The sequence below is a fragment of the Pseudorasbora parva genome, chromosome 22 (assembly GCF_024679245.1).
Source record: "Pseudorasbora parva isolate DD20220531a chromosome 22, ASM2467924v1, whole genome shotgun sequence".
In the NCBI taxonomy this organism is placed as follows: Eukaryota; Metazoa; Chordata; class Actinopteri; order Cypriniformes; family Gobionidae; genus Pseudorasbora; species Pseudorasbora parva.
Window position 1 is genome coordinate 21,308,589 of NC_090193.1, and position 14,364 is coordinate 21,322,952.

The window sequence follows — 14,364 nt, forward strand, 5'->3', positions numbered from 1 at the left end:
GAGGTGTCAGCAGAGGAGAGAATATTTATTGAGAGGACAGCCATTTATGCAAACACTCTTGGCAAGCCTTTGTTTGTGATATTTTTAGCATGCGATTCAATATACCTTTAGATTACACACACTCATACACACAGATACTGTACATGGTGTAATGATGTTGTGAGTGGTGCAGATAAATCATCGACGCTTTAATCAAACCACAAAGGTATAAGAGAATAATCAATCATTCAGTACCCCCCCCCCCCCCCCCATCTCTCTGGCCTGCATGCCTTCAGTGTCCATGGGTAATAAAGGTGTCAGATCATTTCAAACTTGCTATTATTATTATTTGTATTGCAGATACTGCAGTTTGCCTAGTTGTTTGTGTGTGGGGATGGGGGGGGGGGATGGGGGGGTATGCCGTCCTATGGCGGCACAAAACAACATTTTTTACTGTCCAAACACAAACAGAAGTAAATCCAAACATTTCTGAATTCAATAAAAAAAATCAAGATAAATTCATCCAAATTCGATTCACTAGTTCACAATGTTGCATTTGAGAACATAACTACTATGTAACAACATTTAAATTAATAATTTGATACAATGCACTTATTGTGAACATTTTTTTTTTACATTGTACTTATATTTAAAAAATACAGAAATAATTACACTGTTACCCTTCACTTACACCTTAAAGGGTTACTTCAGCGATTAGCATATGGCTGTGTATCAGTAGAAACCCTGGAGTATATTCAAATGATAAGAGATTTTTTATTTCTGGAAAAATTCCTCCCATGACTAAAATTGACGATATTTCCGTCATCTTTGGAATGTTTGGCCAAAGGCTAAAGACTACAGCCAGCAGAGGAAGCTATTTCCTCGTGTTTTCAATCCGCGCGTGGGGGATGGGAGATCACACTCAAAACACTCAGCTCGCAGCTGCAGGCATTCATGTAAACTGAACTATGCTGAGAGCAATGTAAGTGTTTTAACATCTCAAATTAATTTATATGAAAGTTAAGCTTCCAAAGGCATGAACTGAAAACACGCCAGACGCGTTGTGAATGTATCGTATGCCACGAGTGTGGTCGCGATTACCTCAGCTCTCATCACTCATCAGCTATTTATGACGTTAAATGTAATCTGACTCCTGCAGTCAGTGCTGTGAGACTCACGCGCAACTCGATCATTATATTGAACAGAAACGTTAAGTATTTAATTGTAGTGTCTGTTCTCAAACTCAGTCACAGTAATCTAGTAGCGGTGGCTTTGGGAATGGCCTCACAGGGCAGCAAAGCATTCTGGGAATTGTAGTCTTTCATCCCCATGAGACAAAAATACATTTTCTGTCTTTTCTCAGTCTAGAAGGCACCAAATTCAAAAATAATTTCACATTTCTACTATTTCTACATTTCGCTGAAGTACCCCTTTAACCTACCCTGAAACTTAATCATACCACCAAACCTGTACCTACCAGTATCCCACCTCATAGCAGCAAAAGTGGTACAAAAATAAGTACATTGTAACTAACCATTTTTATTTATGACATAAGTACATAGTACTTAAAGGGTTAGTTCACCCAAAAATTAAATTGATGTCATTAATAACTCATCCTAATGTCGTTCCACACACTATTGTTGAGTTTAACACAATAATTGACTCTTCTAGACTGATTGGTTGAAGGACTATCCAAATGTGTACATAGTCATTTGAACTACGCCAGTTGGTCATGCCTCTTGTGCAGCAGAAAATAGAGAGCAGACTACCCAGACCAATGTTCAATCTTAAAAGATTGAGCTTGGTCTGGTGATAGCCAGACAACATTTCTGCAGTAATTATATTGAAATATAAAATCTTAGCAGACTATTTACACTGAAATTAATTAATAATTATTTTAATCACAACTAATTGCAATTTCAGCTTAAATCTGCACCCAGGCTTTCTATTTTTAGTCTCTATTACTGTATTATTATTATTATTTGTTAAATCTTTGGTAAATTGGTATGTCTACAGAACTATTTTGTTTGGAAAACTGGGATGCTGGGGAAAGAAGGGTGGCAGACAGTGGGAGGACTATAACCCTTACTGTACTATCAGTCCATCTATACATCTATCCATACATTCCATACATTTTCCTAAGTGCTAAGTGTTTTATGTATGTTCATGGAGGGACTATAGTCTTTCCCAGCATATCATGTCAAGGCAGGAATACACCCTGCACAGATGGCCAGTCTATCACAGGGATGACACACTTGCATTACTATAATTACTGTACACTGATCAGGCATAACATTATGACCACTGACAGGTGAAGTGAATAACACTGATTATCTCTTTAGCACGGTACCTGTGCTACCTTAGTGGGTGGGATATATTAGGCAGCAAGTGAATATTTTGTCCTCAAAGTTGATGGGTTAGAAGCAGGAAAAAATGGGCACTCATAAGGATTTGAGTGAGTTTGTCAAGGGACAAATTTTGAAGGCTAGATGGGTCAGAGTATCTCCAAAAACTGCAGCTCTTGTGGGGTGGACAGTATCTATCAAAAGTGGTCCAAGGAAGGAACTGGTGAACCAACAACAGGGTCATGGGTGGCCAAGGCTCATTGATGCACGTGAGGAGGCATCTGGTCATAATGTTATGCCTAAAAAAAACTAATTGCTGCATTTTTCATTCATTCTTTACAGTCAGTAAAATTAAAAGATCTTATTGCTATCTTAGTGAAATACTGTTTAATGTTATAAAAAAAATCATTCATACTTTAAAGAACAAAGTTTATAATTTATGTAATGCTCCCTGATGTTAGTTTTTAGGTCAGTATAAGGTTTTAGGTCAGTGTGTTATGAGTGATAAGTATGTTTTCTGAATGAGAATTGGTGCCAGTGTTATGGTGAAACAATGTTATTTCAAGACATATATGAAGTGTGTTGTTGGTCTGAGTGAGTTTTGGAGGTGAGATGAACTGTTTGGCCAAGATTCATGTTGGTAATACAGATTGTATAACAAGTTTTGAAAAAGTGGTTTCAGTATTGACCATGCAATGATTGTTATCTGTAATACACAGATTCTTTTCCTGCTGTTTACATTCAGACATAACTGACTGTGTTTATGTGAACTTATGTGGGTTTTTACATAACCATTTGTTTTTGACAGTTTTAGTGCAATAAGACATGAAGGATGTGTGTGCTCAGAAAACTTTAAATCAGAAGTTTAGACTTATAAAACACAGGCAGATAATAAACTTGATCATGAACTGCAATGTCACGTGAGTGTGACTGCGATAGAGATGATAATCAAAACCATATTACAAAAAAAAAAAGGTCAGAGAAATATCACTGGAAAAAAAAGAGTTTTGATGAGGTAAGCACTTTAGGACCCGCGTTAATATTAGAAATGTTTTCCAGCACTGGAAAGACCTAAACAGAATCTGATGTCGTGTTGTTCCTGTGCCATATGAGAGTCAAATTCATCTTGTTGTTTCACAGAAACAACATATGTTTTTGTAATGTTATCTAGGACCGTTTAGTGAGTCAATCCTTTTCTGGAGCTGCTGGTGACTAACAACAAACCCTTGCGTGTATATACTCTTGTGAACTGAATGTTAATTTTTTGTTTTTGTCATCTTAATTTTATTCTTTGCAAAGCATTATTTTGCTTCACTTAATCTAAGGCACATCCAGCACTGCAGTGCATGTTAGTTTTATTTTGGGTGCGGAGCATGAAGAGAGAGGTGTGTTTGTTTCGGTATAGATTTCAAATATCAATAGTGATCGCTTACTGAACCTTTAAGACCTAAAAACCAGTTTAGACTGGTTAAAGCTGTCTATTTTTTTGGTGGTGAAGGTGGGCATTCAAGTATCATCTACCTTTATTCTCAACACAAGTGTATGAGCAAGTCTAAGGCTAGAAATATCAGTAAGGATACAATAAATCATTCAACAACCTCTTCTCAGTGCTGTCACAGCAGCTTTATGGCCAAACATGGAGGTAAAACAGCAAGACAAACCATAACAAAAACCCATGGACACCATCATAAACACAAACACTCTGTGGCATTTTCAAAAATCATGTCTGGACACATCCTGCCAGTGTTTAAATCACTAATGCTGTTCTGATGTACCCTTATCAACGCTATCTCACAACCAATTCATACGTATTTTACGAGGTGGCTAATTCGTACAAATTTGTACGACCTCACTCGTACAAATTTTGTAAAGGATGTCATTGTATATTTCTATGTCATGACACACTTTTGTTTGATATTTAGTAGAATACACATCGCAGGCACAGATAAAGGTCACACACTGAGTATGTGTGCAGGTATGAGACAAACCGTAAAAACTCAGATCAACAGATTGATGGAGAGGTTCAGTAAAAGGAATATTTTATTCTGGATTCAGTGGGCCTTTTGCTGCTCTTTACAGTCTGGCTGTGATAAATGATAAGATACTGAACCTCACTGAAATGACATTGAGGGTATCATTCTGAATGACCTTAAAAAGAGCAGGATTGATAGATATCACAAGCCATATACTTGTGCTGCTACCAGGACAAAAACAATCCTTAAAAGCATATTGTTAAATCAAAATACATAAATTGAAATTGCAAAAAGACACACATTGCTATAGGAAATTACTTTTTTTTCTTTTTTTTACATTGATTTATTCAGTGATTGTTTCAAAGTGATAATTAATCCAGTAAACTGTATCAATTTTCATCAAATTGAGTAAAATTACACGGATATCTGGATATTACACCTGCAAATTAAGTTTGTTGGGTGAAGTGATATATATGGACAGTTTCACAGACAATTCTTAAACCTAGTCTCAGACTAAAAGGGGAGACCGGGTATGGTTGTAACACTTTTTTCTTCAGCACCTAAAACTACCTTTTTTTTTAACTACACGTCTGAAACTTTTAGGCAAAGTACCCACACTTGTCTACTACAATTGGCAACTATTTAAATTTCTCCAACTATATTACAGACTTTTTGAGATGATGACAAATACAAGGTGGTCCTTCGTTACAACCTACCCCACTACTGGGGTAAGTTGTAACAGGTAGACAAAATGCACAAAAAACACAAAAAAGGGTACTCCAAGTGTTATGCCACAAAAACAAAAAAGTTTAATTTTAAATCATTAGCTTATAATTAACCTATTTACCCCCATTCTACAGAACGAACAAATGAAATGCATTCTTTATCAGTCACAACAGTGACAAACAAACAAAAAAATGCATTAAGTCACAATGGTGACAAGACCAAAACAATTAAGCGCATTCTTAATCAGAGTCACAATGGTGACTAATGAAATTGGTCAGGCCTGGAGTGCATGCCTGGGCCCAAAAGCTACATAAAACACACTTGACCCGCACTTCTTTGGGTCTTGAATTTCTAAATGGTTCCATGCCAATGACACAGAAAGAAGGAGTTATCTTCCTTCACCCTTTTCCCGGCAGGTTTTTTTTTTTTTTTACATTCTTTTTTTCTCACCCAAGTTCTAGGCATTCTGTAGTATTATTAAAATCACAAAAAGTTTCTTATTTGTATGTATGGGGATGGTTGTAACACTTTCCAAACACGTGTTACAACCTACCCCACCACTGTCACCCACTGTTTAGCTAGCTGTATTAGCATGGTGCTTTGAAATTAGCAGGAGGTTGATACACCATTCTTTACTAGAGAAACTAAAGATTGACCTGCTATAACTCATACAACATTATCTACAACAGTAGAAGTACTAAAAAATATATTATCTTGTTTAGTTTTTTTTACTTTTGTACCTCAGAATTTGATTTTTAGCTGTAGCTTCAGGAGAGATGGCAACACAGACAGCAAAACCTCCATGTGAGATCATAAATGAAGTCTGAAAAAACTGAAACTGTCAGATGACTCCTGTCCTATCCCTGATTCATGGAAATGGTAGTGTTACAACTATACCCGGTCTCCCCTACATGTTTGAGCTTTTAACTGAAAGCAACTTGCTCGACATATCTTAAAATTGATCAGTGCCATAGTTTTGTCTGAAGATGCACAATAGTAGGTTGTTTTTATCTAAGGCACATTTATAAAAGTCCACTTAAATGTCCTAATTGAACTAAAGCCTAATCCTGGTTTAGTCTAAACCTTGTCCGTGAAACCAGGCCATAATTTAGTTACTGTGATGGAGGGAGTTCATGCTTTCCCACTGTTTCCTCTGTGAGCATTTACCACCACCTACTGATGAGCTACTGCAATAACATGGACGGGAATTTCAATCTACTGAAATGCATTTCAAACAAACAACAAACGAATGTAATGAATGAATGAATGAATGAATGAATGAATGAATGAATGAATGAATGAATGAATGAATGATTGAATGAATGAATGAATGAATGAATGAATGAATGAATGAATGAATGAATGAATGAATGAATGAATGAATGAATGAATGAACAACTGTTTCACACACAAAAATATTGTGTTGATAAATGTAAATAAATCCAACGGGGCTAAGGCACACCGTAATATAAATGTTAATTTCATTAGAAAAAAAAATACTGAAAGGTTAAAGCGAGACCATTAAGGTAAGGGCTAGGGTTAGAAACATAAAAACAAGGTTTTAAGTTGAAACATTTCCAAAATATACCTATAAAACAAATAATTGAAGCAAGAATAGAAAACAAGCCTTTTCTCAGCAATAAAGAAACCACATACCGTCTGTTTTCTGTCTTCTCATTGCTTCTCTGCAGTTCATATGATAGAGTTACCAAGTGGACAACTGTTATGGCACTGAAGAGAAAACAGTTCTAAAGCTCAGGTGTACGAGTAGGCCTACGACTCCAATCAGATCCAACACGATCACATGGTAATGTGTATCAATAGTACGAGTGTGAAATCTCGTAGAATGGATACGCCAAGAGAAGGATGGATTGTTTTTTGAAACTGCCGTCTCTTCATTACTGTGACTGGAACGGCAGCATAGACCAGATTAATGCACCCATAAATGAGAAAAGTTCTGAGGGTAAATCAAATGACCATTGCATATCATTGAAGTAGCATTGATTACCATTGTTACAAATCCAAGTTGAAAAAAATAAACAATTTAACAGATGAATCGCTGTAACATGAGTAGCCCATTCAATGTTTTGTGATTATTATTTGTTTGATATTTCCTGCTTTAGATCACAATTTTCTATAGTATAGAAAATGTACAGTACAGTGTCTGCGTACATCATGGTCTTCAAAAACCTCTACCGATAGTCCTCTATCCACTTTTCCACAAATTGTTTGATATTGACCACAATAAGCTAACCACAAATGAATTTGAATACATATTCATATTTGGAAGATTTTTACATGTTCTTTGTTTATTGTGATATGGAAAGAAATCAAGGTCAAACCTCTTCTATGCGTCTGTATATATAATCAGCCTGTTAGTGAGGGGAGATAGTCAGAAGAGACAGTGGAGGAAGAGTAGTTCTGTGGAGCAGCAGCTCAGGTCAGCGTGAGAAAGTGGAGGATCAGACCAATGCAGCCACTAGTGAGCCACTATATTTATTTCAGCTATATATACAGTATCAAGTATCAATTAATGGAAAACTAGTGTCATTCATTACAATATGTTAAAATTTCAGTAATTGTGCCATTCATTACAAAAATTCACACCATCACACATATAATCAAAATTTAGTTGAAGGTTAGATCAAGGCCATGATCAGATTTTTATTTAGGACATGACATATCACTTTACATAGAAGAAAACAAAGTTCTCAAAGTGCTCAAGTCAACGACTCCTATCAGAGCATGTCCTCAACATCCAGCTCCGATATGGCTGAAAACCATCAGCACGTTAGTGCTGGTGAGGACAATGAGATGCCAATAAGAAAGAGGAGGAGGGTGGATCGTTTTGAGAAGCTGCCATCTCTTCACTGCTGGGACTGGAGCAGCGGCTCAGACCAAGATTCCACAGCGATATACACTCACCTAAATGATTATTAGGAACACCTATTCAATTTCTCATTAATGCAATTATCTAATCAACCAATCACATGGCAGTTGCTTCAATGCATTTAGGGGTGTGGTCCTGGTCAAGACAATCTTTTTTGTGATGAACTCCAAAACTGAATGTCATAAGGGGAAAGAAAGGTAATTTAAGCAATTTTGAGCGTGGCATGGTTGTTGGTGCCAGACGGGCTGGTCTGAGTATTTCACAATCTGCTCAGTTATACTGGGATTTTCACACACAACCATTTCTAGGGTTTACAAAGAATGGTGTGAAAAGGGAAAAACATCCAGTATAAGGCAGTCCTGTGGGCGAAAATGCCTTGTTGATGCTAGAGGTCAGAGGAGAATGTGCCGACTGATTCAAGCTGATAGAAGAGCAACTTTAAATGAAATAACAACTCGTTACAACCGAGGTATGCAGCAAAGCATTTGTGAAGCCTCCACACACACAACCTTGAGGCGGATGGGCTACAACAGCAGAAGACCCGCACCGGGTACCACTCATCTCCACTACAAATAGAAAAAGGAAGCTACAATTTCCACGAGCTCACCAAAATTGGACAGTTGAAGACTGGAAAAATGTTCCCCTGGTCTGATGAGTGTCGATTTCTGTTGAGACATTTGCCGTAAACAGAATGAGAACATGGATCCATCATGCCTTTTTACCACTGTGCTGGCTGGTGGTGGTGGTGTAATGGTGTGGGGGATGTTTTCTTGGCACACTTTAGACCCCTTAGTGCCAATTGGGCATTGTTTAAATGCCACGGCCTACCTGAGCATTGTTTCTGACCATGTCCATCCCTTTATGACCACCATGTACCCATCCTCTGAAGGCTACTTCCAGCAGGATAATGCACCATGTCACAAAGCTCGAATCATTTCAAATTGGTTTCTTGAACATGACAATGAGTTCACTGTACTAAAATGGCCCCCACAGTCACCAGATCTCAACCCAATAGAGCATCTTTGGGATGTCATGAAATGGGAGCTTCGTGGCCTGGATGTGCTTTCAACAAATCTCCATCAACTGCAAGATGCTATCCTATAAATATGGGCCAACATTTCTAAAGAATGCTTTCAGCACCTTGTTGAATCAATGCCAGGTAGAATTAAGGCAGTTCTGAAGGCGAAAGGGGGTCAAACACAGTATTAGTATGGTGTTCCTAATAATCCTTTAGGTGAGTGTATTAGAAACAGTGAAAGTAAATCATATGACCATTTAAAAATGTGTAATTCTTTTCTTTTTACTAGAGCTCGTTACATCATAAATTCTACATAATGTTCAGGTATATATCAGTATCCATTAATGGGAACTTAATTATGGGAATATTTATGTTCCTTAGGATGAAGTGTCATCAATTACCATGTGTTACACAGTTACATATTACATCAACAAGTTACCATAATATGACTATACAGTGTTTAATTATTATTTGCTTAATCCTGCTTTAGATCACAATTCTCTACAGTACAGTGTCTGTGATCTAGACTAGAAGATCATGGTCTTCAGGAACCTCTATTCAGTGACCTTTAAGTCCCTCCTCCAGCAGATCAGCAGGTTTAAACCCCTCTATCTCCAGTCCACCACAGTCCAGCACCAGGTCACAACAACAAAGTGGACATGACAACTGATGGTGAGTTTACAGCCATAACCTCAAACATTACACACTGCTGTCCATGCAACTAAAATGATTCATCTATTAACAGACATTATGTAATGCTCCCTGTCAGACAAAACAGATTTTGAGCCGGTATAAAATCGGCAGAATGCTTGGTGAGGGAGCATACGGTTCTGTTTATCAAGAAGGATGGCCTAGAGCAGGGCTATTCAAATCTTACCCTGAAGGGCCAATGCGGTCCAGAGTTTAGCTCCAACCCTGATCAAACACACCTGAAAATGCTAATCAATGTCTTCAGGATCATAGACATCATATACGTAGACGCCCCATGATGTGCTAGAGCGTGATCCAGCGTCGCCGCCATATTGGCTGGGTCTCTCCACTCAACGCTAGCATTCAGAGTCAATGGAGAGCGAGCAATTATGCCCATATTTTATGCAGCTTAATTACGGTGGCAATAACGCAATATTGATACCAGATCGCATGGGATTACATTTCACAAGTAAGATTGAACAATAATTGAGGTTATTTTACAATTTATACATCATTATCATTTCATGCTTGTGTCATTTGTGGTGTCTGTAGGCCTATTTCACAAAGTAAGGCTGCAACACATCGCAAAATTAACTACCCTGGAGTTACAGAGTGCAAGCATACGCAAGAAGCTATGCAAAACAGTTATTTTTAAAGGATTTTAGCTCCCCAGTCCCAGTTGCAAGCCTGACAGGGTAATGTAAGATGCTGGAATTACCTGGAATTATAACGTTTACTTTAGGCCTTTAAAAAAATAATAATTCTGAGCTGGTACAGTATATATGGGACCTTGTATGTGTTACAGAACGTGAGTGAGTGTGTGTGTGTGTGTGTGTGTGTGTGTGTGTGTGTGTGTGTGTGTGTGTGTGTGTGTGTGTCTGTGTGTGTGTGTCTGTGTGTGTGTGAGAGAGAGAAATAAATCTAAGTGAAAAATCAAACTTGTTTCTTTATTAAAATATAAAATTCATAAATGTATACATTTATCAATATGCCTGTGTGAGTGTGTGAGAGAAATAAATTCAAATGAGCAATCAAACTGGTTTCTTTATTAAAATATAAAATTCATTCATTTATACATTTATCAATATGTGATAGTCTACCATATGTCTTAGTTAAAGCTCGTAATACAAAGTCTTTCTACATCAAAGCAGAATTTTTCAACGTGTGACAGTATCCTGTATCAAAGTCTCTGCAGTTTGTAACAAACCAAACCGTGTGAAAATCCGGTAAAAACTCGGGGAGTTATGATCATTGTAGTTGAGAATACATCTTCCTCAGTAGAAATAAATGCGGGGGGCGGCGCATTGGGGACCCATCCAAGATGGCGCCGCGCTGATACGTCCGCTCCAATAGGCAGCGTAAGTCTATGGGGCGTCTACGTATATTATATCTATGTTCAGGATCATTAGAAAATCACAGGTTAGTGTGTTTAAACAGGGTTGGAGCTAAACTCTTCAGTGTACAATGGGGATATCAAAAGCACACCCTACTCTCACAGATGCAGAACAATTAATTATGCTGGTGTGAAATAAACAGTTATGGAAATTAAATTAAATTAAATAATCTGCTCTCAAAAATCCCGAAAAAAGTCTGTTAGTGCCTCAGTGACAACTTCACTCAGAGAAGACGTCGATCTCAGCTGTTAATCATGACATCAGCATCAAAACACTAAGTAAAGCTAACTTATTTAAAAAACGATAACTGCCTACAATGTCATAAACTAAATTTGGGGAAAAAATATTTGAAGTGTAATTTGATTGACGTGTAATTAACAATGCTTTTCAGGTAGGTCTAACATTAGTTTTTAGGTAGAGAAATTGAATAAAGTAGGCTAATCAAATGTAAAATATCTGCATATTTAACTGTTTAAATTAAAGACTAATCCTTACAAAAGCTATTCAATCAAGAGCAGAACCTTATCTTTTGTTTGAGATTAAACAGACAGCAGTAAAGGCTAATAACTGCCCCTAAGACCTAATGGATGGCTCTGCGTCACTTTCTCGACTGTATAAAGTCCTCTTAAGGCATATTCAGACTATGTCTGCTTGGATACTCATCAAGATGGACATGTTGACATACTTCTTGTGTGAGTTGGTCCGTTTAAGCACTTGAACGAGAACTCAGTTGCGCGCTGTGAGACGAGTGCGCGCTTTCGGATGATGCACAGACAGATCAGCGCGCGCGTTCTCATTCGCGTCTTCTAGCGAATATACCCGGGGGATGACTGTGAAAATGACTGCTCATATTCGAAGATACGGCAGCACTCGCATGCATTGAACAACGTTACACTGAAAGACCGTTTTGCCCACGTTTTTCTTTTATTAGCGCTGTTGTAATGTATCACTGAGGAGCCAGCACGTGTATCCATCTACAGAAACATACATAAAGCATTATTTTCAAATTACAACCCATATTAGGCTATTGATGCGTCATCAGAAGTGAGATGAACCGCGGTGCAAGTGCGAACCTTTTACACGGCACCCCTGCTCACCTCACCCCAGAATATATAGGCCTATATATCCGAGTCCTGCATCGGGATGTAACGTCCGATTCCGATCGAGTCTGAAATCACGTGATCGGGCCCGATTTCCGAACACGTGATCGGATCGGGACATCCCTTATTGTAAGTAGGCTACACTCACTATGCTGATTTTTCAAATTAAAATGTTTAGACATAATGACAACACCTTCATATAACAACGACCTTTCTTCCAGCCTGGTCATCCCGTACCTCTGCTATTAAGAGTTCATCCTGTAATCCTTGTTAATAATGGCCCCAAAGTTCCAGAGATCATTGAGCTGCTGGACTGGCAAGGCCAGCCTGACCAATATATCATGGTCTTGGAGCGTCCCTCAGCCTGCAATGATCTATGGGAATTTCTAAACTTTCACGGAGGCACCCTCAATGAGGATACAGCACGGTTTATCATGGCTCAGGCAACAATGGCTGCTCACATGTGCTGTTGCCATGGAGTTTTTCATTGCGATATTAAGTTGGAGAACCTCTGATCAACACAGAAAGGCTTAAGGTCAAATTAATTGATTTTGGATGTGTGGATTTCCTGCAGGAATCTGGCTATGAAAGATTCTGTAGTATGTATTATTAACATAGACTGTAAAAAAATAGATTATTAATCAGACCTGTAGTTTGGGACTTAAGCGCTAGTGACAAGTTAAATTGGTATGATATAAACCATATTTCACTTTTGGCAGCATTTTTTTATATATTAAAAACACCAGTCATTGGTGTTTCAAGCTTCAGACAAAATCTTTCCAACAGGCACTCTTGACTACCACCCACCTGAGTACCACACAGAGGGCAAGTACCACAGGAAGCCAGCTACTGTGTGGTCTCTGGGATTGCTCTTATTCCTGTTGGTGTGTGGATGCTTTCCAGAGGCCAGAGACAGGCAGATGATTGATGATGATATCTGGTCTATGCAAGGCTTGTCAAACGGTAAGATGTCATACATCACAACAAAGACCAACTGTAATTTAAATCATACAAAACAAAGAAATGAGGAAATGTAACACCTGAGCCAAGTGGATTTATAAACGATAATGTGGATAAATACAGGAATTTTGCCTGAATGTACAGTATACCCTGTAGCCCAAGACTGGTTTCCCACTGAAGCTAAGCAGGGGTGAGCTTGGCCAGTACCTGGACGGGAGACCAACTGGGAAAACTAGGTTGCTGCTGGTAGAGGTGTTAGTGAGGCCAGCAGGGGGTGCTCCCCCTGTGGTCTGTGTGGGTCCTAACACTCCAGTATAGCGATGGGGACACTATACTGACAAAGGGCACCGTCCTTCGGATGAGACGTTAAACCGAGGTCCTAACTCTCTGTGGACGTTAAAAATCCCAGGATGTCCTTCGGAAAAAGAGTAGGGGTGTAACCACAGCATCCTGGCCAAATTTGCCCACTGGCCTCTGTCCATCATGGCCTCCTAATAATCCCCATATCCTGATTGGCTTCATCACTCAGTCTCCTCTCCACCAATCAGCTGGTGTGTGGTGAGCGTTCTGGTGCAATATGCCTGCCGTCGCATCATCCAGGTGGATGCTGCACATTGGTGGTGGTTTGAGGAGATTCCCCCCTTCAATGTAAAGCGATTTGAGTGCCTTGAAAAGCGCTATATAAATCGAACAAACTAATATTATTATTATATAGAATAGTCTAATCTTACATCTTCATACAAAGTCAACAGGAGTAATTATCTTACTCTCTTCTATTGTTCTGCACAGAATGCTGCCACTTGATTCGATCCCTTCTGCAGGAAAGCCCAAGACAATGGACTGAATTGAGGAAAATCCTTGGACATGAATGGTTTAAGGTAGCGAGCTTAAAGAAATTACAGTATAGTTTCTTGCACGTCAAGCAAGCCTGTTTGAGCTTCCATTTACTATAAATGATGTGCATGGATGAATGTTTGTCTGAATAAAAGCCTAAATTCAGTAAATTCATGTAATTAGTTTTACCACCTCTTTATGAACTTTTTGAAATGTAAAAGTGGTAGATGGACTTAAAATGTTATATATAAATTGACCATATATATTGAAATAATTGTCCTATAAAACAAAGAGTGTGGATAAGTTTAGGATTATGAAATTATAGTGAGGCCATAGGAAGGAATGGAAGCAGTCTAATTTTGTGTCTTGAAGGAGGTAGCAAAAAGATCACAAACATCATCTTTACATAATACTAAAATACACCAAATCTCTTTATTTTCCTGACAGTCTTAAAC

General features: G+C 38.3%; 1 pseudogene; it reads left to right on the top strand.

The window, feature by feature from the left end:
- Positions 1-9,468: 9,468 nt before the first annotated feature.
- On the top strand, positions 9,469-14,362 carry LOC137058273 (serine/threonine-protein kinase pim-1-like; annotated as a pseudogene).
- Positions 14,363-14,364: the final 2 nt, after the last annotated feature.